At 38.8% G+C, this 12,348-nt stretch overlaps 3 protein-coding genes across 13 annotated transcripts in view; 1 reads left to right on the top strand and 2 right to left on the bottom strand.

The window, feature by feature from the left end:
* Window positions 1-12,348, bottom strand: part of PPCS (phosphopantothenoylcysteine synthetase) — a 1,013,452-nt gene that overhangs the window by 150,043 nt on the left and 851,061 nt on the right. The window lies entirely within an intron of this gene.
* Window positions 1-12,348, top strand: part of FOXJ3 (forkhead box J3) — a 152,294-nt gene that overhangs the window by 25,900 nt on the left and 114,046 nt on the right. The gene's annotated exons all lie outside the window — the stretch shown is intronic.
* RIMKLA (ribosomal modification protein rimK like family member A) overlaps window positions 1-12,348 on the bottom strand; it is a 169,003-nt gene that overhangs the window by 115,475 nt on the left and 41,180 nt on the right. The gene's annotated exons all lie outside the window — the stretch shown is intronic.

Genomic DNA, 12,348 nt, shown 5'->3' with positions numbered 1-12,348 from the left:
AGTATGAAGTGTTGATGGCAGGACCTGCTAGTTACATGTGGTTGTGTAGTCAGCCATATCATTTATTCATCTAGCATATTGAGCATCTACTGTTGTCAGGCACTGTTCTAAATGTTGGGGCATAGCAATGAGCATAACATGTAAAAATCCTGTAATCATGGAATTTACATTTTGGTGGAGGGACAATTAATAAAGAAAATAGTATAAGTATCTGTTAGTGATATGATAAGGGTTAAGGAGAAAAATAGAGAAGAGGAATAGGAAATAATAGGAGTATGTGTTATTTTAGACAGGCCAGTCCTAAGGGAAGCCTTCACTAAAAAAGGGGACATTTGAATGAAGATCTTAAAGTATGCTGGAGTGAGCCATATATTGGATAAGTGGTAGTTGAGCATTCTTTAGGCACAGAGGGAGTGCAGGAAGGTCCAAGGCGGGAGGCTGCCTTGTGTGTTTGAGGAGCAATGGAGGAGGTCATTGTGGTTGCAGCAGCGTAGATGAGGAAGGGTTATAATTGCCCAGCTTTGGAGGGCAGAAGGAGAGAGAGGAGAGATTACAAAATTGCCAGAACCATGATTGGGAATGAAGGAATCCTTACGCTTGAGAGCAATCCTGATTTTCCGGAATGCCACACACACACACACACACACAAAATGAACAATGAAGTTACCTTTGTAGTTTTTATGTACTTGACGTTTTGCAAGTCAAGGCTGACTGTCCTGTTTCTCAGTGGAAAAGCTTTTTTTTTTTTTGTAAAATGACTGTTGTTTCTTTAGCGTCCACTTTCTACTTATTAGACTTCCTTAAGATATTTTAGTTGTGTGAAATGCTGAAACACTCATATATTAAGGTAATTGACTGAAATTTTAAATCTCTGTGAATACTATATTTATGTTTAGGTTAAGCCTTTATATGACATTGGGTTAGGAATAATATGTGTGTAACTTTTGTTTGATGAAAGAGAAGAGGTAATATAAGTTATGTTACAATTTACTCACTGTGTTGTAATTCCTTAGCACAATATTCTACAATCAGAATTGTTTGGGATATAACTGTATATCTAGCATTTAATTTATAAACTGAGAAGCCCTATGGCATCAGAGTCATGATATTTATTGTCCTTATGTATGTCTTTCATTTCTGTAATATTCTGTATGGTCCACGTCTGAAACAGAGGATTCCCATTCTTAGATTTGTGTATACAAGACCATTGTCTGTCACCGATTTTTCTTAGTGGAAGCCAGTATTGTTTTGAGACGAAGAAGGGAAGAAAAACTGGATTACTTAATAACCACAATAAATTTTAGTCTGCTTCCCGTACAGTCTTCCCCAAACCAGAAATGGTCCCTGCAAACTACACTGCCCAAATAGGAGTACAACCAGAAGTCTTAAAGTAACTCAAACCTACTGAAAAACATTGCTTGTTTGCCTTATCTCTCTTGTATATACTACCATGTATATACTATCTGTATATCTAGAAAGTGACTAACCTCAAGACAGGAAGCAAATGAGTTGGTGGAGAAGAACTGGTCATGTGGCTGGGAATCAGAAAATGGATAGGCAGGTGGGAGTTTGTAGGCACAAGTATGAGTGGGAGTGGACAATTTATGTGTAAGTGAAGGTAGTGAATAGAAGGAAAGTATAAAAAATTTGTTGGTTGGAAGAGGGTAGTTAGTAAATGGATTAAAACTCCCTCAGTCTCCTTAAGTATTTAGGGTAAGGTAAACAAGTACTACTTTCTGTGGATGATATTGGATCCTTGTTTAATCTGACTTTGTTAGAATTGTTGTTAAAATTAGACTTGCTGTATTTTTATGATTACAAAGTAGTACATATTTATTGTAGAAAATTTGGGAAAACAGAGCTTGCCTTTTTTATACCAGTAGATATTAAATGTGAATTAGAAAAAGACCCTCTAAATTTGCCTTAAAAAAATGACTGCAGAATAGTTTGTAGTGATAGTTAAGTATACTCTGTAATTGTAAGCAGATTGCTCTGACACTTTGGTCTACTTTACTTGCCAGTATAGGTAGAATTGCATTTCAACAGAAGTCACTGTAACAGCATCATATTCTACATGAGACTATTTTAGCATTCAGGATTCTCTAGGGAGGCTGAAACCATACCAGTATTCGAACAGAGATAATACTTTAATAGAATTGATAACTAGATATAAATGTTAACTAAGTAACATAAAGGATAAAAACAAAACTAAAATATCACGAAGATAGACACAACAGGAAGCAGCTACTGCCCATAGGGCTCGGGGACCAAAGGGAACGAGAAAACATTAGGAACTTAGAGGAAAGTCCCCGAAGAAATGAAACTTAGACCTCTGAGAGGCTGCTGCATGATCGATGCTGGTGTCTGAGCTTGGAAGAGGGGTTCTGTAAGGTTGGGACCCAGACCTTGCTGGCTGATGCTGGTGTGTCTCAGTGGTTTATGGTGAAGCTAGTTCTGGAAGTGTTGGAAACACTGTAAGCTGGATTCACTTGTTGCTACTGGAAGGACCTGCTGCTATAGGGCTGAAGAAGCCTGTGTTGGGGAAATGCTCTTATGAAACCTAAAGATTACGTAGGAAGATAGAGTCTTTTCTTCCTCCTCCTCCAGCCTTGCAGTTCATCTTGAGTGCCTCTTCTTGGGAGAGCTTTTACAGAGAGTCTTAGTGCAAGCACCACAAAGCAGAATACGGGTAGGGGTGCTGCAGTTTGGAGCTGAGGGGCAATAACCTAATAGCTGCCTTCCTTGCTCCAACAGACTGCTGAGAAATAGGGTACAAGAAGATATTTTCTAAGATGTTTTGCAGCTAGTATTTATGGGATTTAGTAGAGTACTGCATATTACTTAAAAAATCCTCGGAAGTTTTTTAAACACTGTGAAATTATATTAAAAATTTATGTTAAGATTCACAAGTATTTGCAGTCTGAATCTATTGTATTTATATCCTGAGTTTGGGTGATAGAGTCTGGATAGTGAGGGATAGCAGGCCATTCACATCTGTTCAATTCCTGAGTTTTGGATAGCAAGAGTAAGAGTTCAGAGAGTGGGGCCGGGCGCCGTGGCTCACGCCTGTAATTCTAGCACTTTGGGAGGTCAAGGTGGGCGGATCACGAGGTCAGGAGTTTGAGACCAGCCTAATCAATATGGTGAAACTCTGTCTCAACTAAAAATATAAAAAATTAGCCAGGTGTGGTGGCGCTCGCCCTTAGTCCCAGCTACTTGGGAGGCTGAGGCAGGAGAATCACTTGAACCCGGGAGGCAGAGGTTGCAGTGAGCTGAGATTGTGCCACTGCACTCCAGCCTGGGCGACAGAGTGAGACTCCGTCTCAAAAAAAAGAAAAAAGTTCAGAGAGTGATGGATATAATTTCTGTTAAACAGTAGAATCTTAAAAGTTTAGCAGAATCTTTTTGTTTCCTGAGTTTGGATAAGATGGATTTGAATCCTCAGATGTACCTGTATTTTATTTCCAAGTACAGATTCAGTAATAACAACAGCTTACTGAAAAAGCAAAAGCTTTTCTTGGCTATTTGCTTTATGTATACGAGTGAATATGTTTGTATCTCATATGACATACTTCTTTTACATATTGTAACGATAGACTATTTTTTGTAATTTTATTTTGTTTCAATTTTTAATTTTTGTGGGTAAAATGTATATTTATGGGGTACATAAGATATTTTGATACAGGCATGCAGTACATAAGTGGGGTATATTCATCACCTCAAGCATTTATCCTTTGTGTTACAAAGAATCCAATTATTTTAGTTATTTAAAAATGTACAATTAAATTATTACTGACTATAGTCACCCTGTTGTGCTATCAAACACAAGATCTTAGTCACTCCTCCTATTTTTTTTGTACCCGTTAGCCATTCTCACTCTCCCTGACGCCCCACTACTCTTCCCAGCCTCTGGTAACCATCCTTCTACTCTATCTCCGAGTTGTTTTCGTTTTTAGCTCTCACAAATAAGTGAGGACATGCAGTTTATATTTTTGTGCCTGGCTTATTTCACTTACCATAATGACCCCCAGTTCCATCCATGTAGAAAAATTACAGGATCTCGTGTATATATGTACCATATTTTATCTATTCATCTGTTGATGGACGCTTAGGATGCTTCCAAATCTTGGCTATTGTGAACAGTATTGCAACCAATATGGGAGTGCAGGTATCTCTTTGATATGTGGATTTGCCTTCTTTTGAGTGTATACCCAGCGCTGGGATTGTTGGATCTTTATGGTAGCTCTACTTTTAGTTTTTTTGAGGAACTTCCAAACTGTTCACGGTAGTGGTTATACTAATATACATTCCCTCCAACAGTGTACAAAATCCAGTGTTCCCTTTTCTCCACATCCTCTCCAGCATTTGTCATTGCCTGTCTTTTGGATAAAAGCCATTTTAACTGGGGTGAGACGACATGTTACTATAGTTTTGATGTGCATTTCTCTGATGATCAATGACATTGAGCACCTTTTCATACACCTGTTTGCCATTTGTATGTCTTTTGAGAAATGCCTATTTAGATCTTTTGCCCATTTTAAAAATCAGATTATTAAATTTTCTCCTATAGAGTTATTTGAGCTCCTTATATATTCTGGTTATTAATCCTTTGTCAAATGAGTAGTTTGCAGATATTTTCAGCCATTTTGTGGCTTGTCTCTTAACTTTTTTGATTGTTTCCTTTGCTCTGCAGAAGCTTTTTAACTTGATGTGATCCCATTTGTCTATTTTTGCTTTGGTTGCCTGTGCTCGTGGGGTGTAACTCAAGTAATCTTTGCCCACTCCAACATCCTGGAGAGTTTCCCCAGTGTTTTCTTTTAGTAGTTTAGTTTGAGGTCTTAGATTTAAGTATTTAATCCATTTTGGTTTGATTTTTGTATATGGCAAGAAATAGGGGTCTAGTGTTATTCTTCTGCATATGGGTGTCCAGTTTTCCCAGCACCTTGTTGAAGAGACTATCCTTTCCATTATATGTTCTTGGAACCTTTGTCAAAAATGAGTTCACTCTCGATATATGTATTTGTTTTCTGGGTTCTCTATCCTGTTCCATTGGTCTATATCTGTTTTTATGCCAGTACCATACTGTTTTGGTTACTATAGCTCTGTAGTATAACTTGAAGTCAGATAATGTGATTCCTCCAGTTTTGTTTGTTTTGCTCAGGATAGCTTTGGGTATTCTGAGTCTTTGGTGGTTTTATATAAATTTTAGGATTTTTTTTCTATATCTGTGAAGAATGTCATTGGTATTTTGATAGGGAGTGCATTGAATCTTTAGTTTGCTTTGGATAGTATGTACATTTTAACAGTATTGATTCTTCTAATCCATGAACATGGAGTATCATTCCTTTTTTTGGTGTCTTCAGCTTCTTTCCTAAATAATTGATGGCTTTCGTTGTGGAGGTCTTTCACTTCTTTGGTTAATTCCTAGGTATTTTATTTTATTTGTACCTATTGTAAATGAGATTACTTTCTTGATTTCTTTTTCGGATTGTTCGCTCCTGGCATATAGAAACTCTGGTTTTTGTATGTTGATTTTTATCTCCTGCAACTTTACTGAATTTGTCAGTTCTAGTAGTTTTTTGGTGGAGTCTTTAGGTTTTTCCAAATATAAGATCATATCATCTGTAAACAAGGATAATTTGACCTCTTCCTTTCTAATTTGTATGCCCTTTATTTTTTTCTCTTGTCCGATTGCTTGAGCTAGGACTTCCGTTAATTTGGTTTGGTCAAAGCAAAATAGGTTTGCTGTTTCTTAGGGCTTGTAGAAATGGGACCCTTTCTGCATTTCTGAATTACCTAACATTTATTAGAGGATTTATTTTATGATTCTCACATGTATGCAGCCTGGGATACAGTAGTACTTGTAGTAGTTTCTGGTGATATTTAATACCTTCTACCTGAGATCACTTCCTCTTACATTTTTCTGTATTTATCCTTTTTTATCACTCATTTTTGTTAACGCTTCTTCCTTAAAGATGCCTTTTATTATTGATCTTATTTGTCTACTTATTGTATGCCAGGGAACACATAGAAATATTTGAGTGCCCCAGATGAATTTCCTGTCCATCTGTTTCCTCATTTCCTTGCTCTTGAAATTGATGACCCTGCTGTTTAGAACTACCAGAAGAAGGTAGATTTATTTCAAGCGTTCTTGCTGCTTCATTTCTAGAGGCATACTGGTATTGATAAAGCAGCTGTGGTATATAGACTTAAGATAATGTAGATACAGGTTCACATCTCTCTCTGCCACATATTAGCCGTGTACTCTTGGGTAAATTACTTTTCCTAATTTTGCTTTAATAGAGTTGCTAATGTTTACTTCACCGCTCTTCAAAGCATCACTGAATATGCTGGTGAGTTAAATGTAAAACGTGCCTGCTAACAGTGCACATGGTGCAAAATTATACTGAAAAATAAAAAAGTAATTGTATGATTTGACTTAGAAAGCTTATCATAGGCAAGCTTTGTGGTTCAGTGGCACTCAATGCAGAAACATATTTCCAGGCATTTGGAGCACCCACTCTTCTAAATTAGGAGTTTAGGCTATACTCCCCTTCCCATACAGAGGAAGAGGATTCAAGGAATTAAATTTATACATGAGGAATCTGGCATATTTTCTCCTCTTTTCTAGTTTCTAATAGTAGAAAGCAAAAAGGTTCATCATTTTTAGAATAAAAGAAGGAATGGGACAGGTTTGTATCCTTTGCTAACAGTATAAAAACATGGGGTAGAAGAAAGTTTACTATTTTCCTTTGTTCTATTTCCCCTTCATCCTAAATTCTAAGATTCTAGAATATCTACCAGTAGTATCAGGTTTGCCACTGATCTTCAGGCTAAGGATGTTGCTGACATTTAATATTATATGTTTACTATATTTAATACAGTTAAAAGTTTAGGCTTTTGGGTCCCAGACAGTGGCAGAAATAGCCTTTGCATTATCATGCCATATTTATCATTATCATTTTTATTAATTTCTTGGAATTAGTAAAATCTTTATGAATGTACATGTTTAGATATGGCATGTTCCAATTAAATTATGAGTAATGAGAAAATCCTCTTAAATTTGACCATTACAGAAACTTTCTCTAAAATGCGTTTTGAGTTTTCTGATATGGGAGCTAGTAACCTTTTGTGGCTATTTAAATATAAGTTAATTAAAAATAGGTAAAATTGAAAATTCGCTTCGTTAGTCATACTAGCCACATTTTAAGTGCTCACTCGCTGTACATGGCTAGTGGCTGTCATATTGGACAGCATGCAGATATTTGCATTGTTGGAGAAAGTTCTGTTGGGGAGCGCTGGTCTGTTTTATGTTTGATTGAGACAGGGTCTTGCTTTGTCGCCCAGGCTGGAGTACAGTGGCACAGTTATGACTTGTGGTAGCCTCAACCTCTTGGGCTTAAGAGTTTCCCCCACCTCAGTCTCTAGGGTAGCTGGGACTGACTACAGGCACGTGCCATCATGCCCAGCTAATTTTTAAATTCTTTGTAGAGATAGGTCTCCCTGTGTTGCCCAGGCTAGTCTCAGAGCTCTTGGGTTCAAGCGATCTGTCCTCACTGGCCTCACAAAGTGCTGGGATTTACAGACATTGGCTACTGTGCCAGGCTTAACAGCACTAGTCTGGATCACCCTAAGTATAATTTAATCTTTTTTTTTTTTTTTGAGACAGAGTCTCGCTCTTTCCCCCAGGCTGGAGTGCAGTAGTGCGATCTTGGCTCACTGCAACCTCCACCTCCCGGGTTCAAGCGATTATCCTGCCTCAACCTCCTCAGTAGTTGGGATTACAGGCGCCCGGCTAATTTTTTGTATTTTTAGTAGAGACGGGGTTTTGCCATGTTGCCCAGGCTGGTTTCAAACTCCTGAGCTCAGGCAATCCGCTTGCCTCGGCCTCCCAAAGTGCTGGGATTACAGGCATAAGCCACCACCCTCAGTCATAATGTAATCTTTAAGATCCTAATGTCCTAAGGCCTCCATTTCTGAACACCAGATATTGAGGAGTACTACTGACTGGCTTATTCATTAACTTAAGGACATAAAGTTGCTTTTGTGACTGAATACTCACTTTGGTAGATACCATTTATGGTGTTCTTACTGTTAGACCAGGCATTATTTAAGCACTTTTAAGTTTATTAAGTTCCCCCAACAATTCTGTGAGGTCAGTACCATTATTATCCTTACTTCATAAATGAGGAAACTGAGGTAAAGTTAATTAACTCAAAGATATATAGGTAATTAGGGATAGAGTTGGGATTCATATTTAGGTCCTTATCCAGTGCCCATGCTTTAACCATTTAATTCTACTGCCTCTTGGCTATAAGTATTTATTGTAATTTCAGGCTTTTTTCTTAAATGAAGGCTGCCAAACAATTTTCTTCTTAATTGAGGGCACTATAAAAAATAAGTAAAAAAGAGAAGTGTCAATGCAGGAGACTGTAGAAAAAGGTAATAGAAAACCAGCGCTTTAATTTTGGAATACTAAAATTGAAAAAAAAATCTTGTTTAAAATTGATAAAATTTTTTGTTTTTTTGTTAACAAAAGACAGGTTTTTTTTTTTAAAATTTCAGGGAGATGGAGAAATTTTGAGTTTTTATGAGGGGGAGTCATATATTAGAGGTAATAGGGAATAAAAAGCATCACTGAATATACTAGTGAGTTCAATATAAAACACATGCCTACTAACGGTACATATAGTGCAAAATAGTACTACTGAAAAATAAAAAAATTGTATGATTTGATATAATAAGCTTATCATAGGCAAGCTTTATGGTCCAGTGGCACTCAGTGTAGAGACATCTCTAGGCATTTGGAGCATCCACTTTTCTAGATTAGGGTTTAGGTTGTACTCTACTTGCCATACAGAAAACTTGGGGCAGTGGAGATTTCCCAACTCCATGCCTAGGCATACCTCTGGGTAACTGGTGGTTGCCCATTGGACCCCAATTCTCCTCTGCCCCCCATACCTGGTGCTTATGCCCTGCTATTGGGGGACCTGTAGGTGGACCTGCCTGGTCTGGACCCACCTGTCTTGGTCTCCTGCTCCAGGGCTGGGCAGGGAGCTCAGACCACTGTGCATTCTGCAGATCAGCCCATTGCCTGAGGCAACAGAGAGCTTCTCAGTAAGCAAGGATCAAGTATATACCCATCTATATTGGCTTCAGCTGGCTCTTACCTGTGAGTGCCACCTACTGACCTGGAAGTTTAATTGCATGACACAATAGAAAATCTGCTGACAAGTGTACAGCACTAGGGATCTTGATAAACTTCCTGAGACCTCCACCATCCTGGCCCCACAAGATGTAGTAAGCCTACTCCCACGCCCAGTACATCAATAATACAACCAGCATTTGAGAAAACTACCATTCAAAGGCTAACTGTAACCAGGGAACTTAATACAGACTCTTTGCCACTGAAAGCACCCAGAACTAAAGCCAAAAGACCCTACAGAACATACATTATAGACACCTCCTGAAGGGGAGAAAAAATCACATCGAAATGAAAGGAAATTCAAAAAATAAGGAGAGATGGCTTATCTAGATGAGAAGCAACCAGAGAAACAACTCTGAAACTATGAAAAAAGTGTGTTACAATGCCTCAGAAGGATCACATTAACTCTCCAGCGGTAGATCCTAACCAAAATTAAAATCTTTGAAATATAAGATAAAGAAATCAGAATGTTTTGGTTTTAAAGAAACTCAATGAGATCCAAGAGAAAGTTGAAAATGCACACAAATCAGAAAAACAGTTTGGGATATGAAAGGAGATACCATGAAAAATAAACCCAAACATATATTGGAAATGAAAAATTCATTGAAGGAATTACAAAACATAGTTGAAAGCTCTAATGCTAGTCTAGAGAAAGTAGAATAAAGAATTTCAGAGCGGGAAGACAGGTCTTTTGAATTAACCCAGTCAGATGAACATAAGGGAAAAAAGAAGTAGAGTAAGTGAACAAAGGCCAGGTGTGGTACCTCATGCCTATACTCCCAACACTTTGGGAGGCCGAGGCGGGTAGATCACTTGAGGGTCAGGAGTTCAAGACCAGCCTGGCCAACATGGTGAAACCCCATCTCTACTAAAAATACAAAAAAATTAGCAGAGCTTCGTGGTATGTGACTGTAGTCCCAGCTACTTGGGAGGCTGAGGCAGGAGAATCGCTTGATTCCAGGAAGTGGAGGTTGTGGTGAGCCAAGATCGTGCCACTACACTCCACACTGGGCGACAGAGTGAAACTCCATCTCAAAAGAAAAAAGAAAAGTGAAAAAGTCTTGGAGAAATATGGGATTGTATAAAGCATCCAAACTTACAGGTTATAGGTATTCTAGAGAAGAAAAAGTAAAAAGTGTAGAAAAGCTATTTCAGGGAGTAATTAGGAAAAACTTCCCTAGTCTGGGAAGAGATTTAGACATCCAGATACAAGCTCAGAGAACTCCTGAGAGATACATTGCAAGAAGAACCTCATCTAAGGATATAGTCATCAGACTGTTCAAAGTCAGTGTGAAGGAAAAAATTCTAAGAGTAGCAAGAAAGAGGGGATTACCTATAAAGGAAATCCCATCAAACTAAACACTGAACTTCTCAGCAGAATCCCTACAAGCCAGCTGGAAGAGATTGGGGGCCTATTTTTAGTGGCCTTAAGGAAAAAATTACCAGCCAAGAATTTATTTTGTTTGTTTTTTGGGCAGGGTCTCAGTCTACTACCCAAACCTGGAGTACAGTGGTGTGATCACAGCTCACCACAGCCTTTACTTCCCAGGCTCAAGTGATCCTCTTGCTCAGCCTCCCAAGTAGCTGGGACTACAAGCACATGCCACCATGCCCAGCTAATTTTCTAGTATTTTTAGGAGAGACAGGGGTTTGCCATGTTGCTCAAGCTGATCTTAAACTCCTGAACTGAAACAGTCCGCCCGCCTTGGCCTCTCAACATACTGGGATTATAGGTGTGAGCCACCATGCACAACCACCGGCCAATAATTTTATATCCTGCCAAAAAATAAGCTTTGTAAATGAAGGAGAAATAAAGTCTTTCCCAGACAAACACATGTGAATGGAATTCATCATCACTATACTGATCATATAAGAAATGCTGAAAGGAGTTCTAAACATGTTAGCGAAAGGACAGTACTTGCCATCATAAAAGTACAAAGCTCACAGAGTCTGTAAAGCAGTTATATAGTTGAAACTCCAAGGCAACTAACAACACTGTGACAAGAACAAAACCTCACATATCTATATCTCTGTCTCTGTCTATTTTTTTTTTTTTTTTTTTTTTTTTTTTTTTGAGACATAGTCTTGCTCCATCGCCCAGGCTGGAGTGTAGTGGCACCATCTTGGCTCACTGCAACCTCTGCCTCCCAGGTACAAGTGATGCTCCTGCCTCAGCCTCCTGAGTGGCTGGGACTACAGGTGTGTGCCACCACACCCGACTAATTTTGTATTTTTAGTAGAGACAGGAATTCACCATACTGGCCAGGCAGGTCTCAAACTCCTGACCTTGTGATCCGCCCACCTGGGCCTCCCAAAGTGCTGGGATTACAGGCGTGAGCCACCGTGCCTGGCCTATATATATATATATATTTTAAGATGGAGTCTTGCTGTCTTGCCCAGGTTGGAGTGCAGTGGCATGGTCTTGGCTCACTGCAACCTCTGCCACCTGGATCCAAGCAATTCTCCTGCCTTAGCCTCCCAAGTAGCTGGGATTACAGGCATGTACCACCACACCTGGCTAACTTTTGTATTTTTTAGTAGAGGTGAGGTTTTGCCATGTTGGCCAGACTGATCTCAGCTCCTGACCTCAAGTAATCCGCCCACTTTGGCCTCTTAAAGGGCTGGGATTATGGGCATGAACCACAACACCTAGCCACATATCAATATTAACCTTGAATGTAAATGGCCTAAATGCTCCACTTAAAACATACTGAGTGGCAAATGAAATTAAAAAAAAAAAAAAGACCCAACCAGCTGCTGCCAGCAAGAGACCCCACACACACTGGTTAAAGACAGCTACAGACTCAAACTAAGGGGGTGAAAAACGGTTTATCATACAAATAAATGGAAAACAGAAGCCAGCAGTAGTATACATTCTCGTATCAGATAAACTTCAAACTGTAATAGTAAAAAAAAAAAAAAAAAAAAAAAAAGACAAGAGCATTATATAATGATAAAGGGTTTGATACAACAAGGAGATTTAACTATCCTGAATACATGTGCACCCCACACCAGACCACCCAGATTCATAAATACTACTAGGCCAAAGCAAACAGAATGATGGCAATACAATAACAGTGGAGGACATCAGCACCTCACTGACATCACCATTCAGATCATGGAGGCAGAAAGTCAAAAAAGAA

Source organism: Macaca thibetana, chromosome 1 (genome assembly GCF_024542745.1).
Source record: "Macaca thibetana thibetana isolate TM-01 chromosome 1, ASM2454274v1, whole genome shotgun sequence".
Lineage (NCBI taxonomy): Eukaryota > Metazoa > Chordata > Mammalia > Primates > Cercopithecidae > Macaca > Macaca thibetana.
The sequence above is the reverse complement of the archived record's forward strand: the minus strand, read 5'-3'. Positions and strand labels throughout refer to the sequence as shown.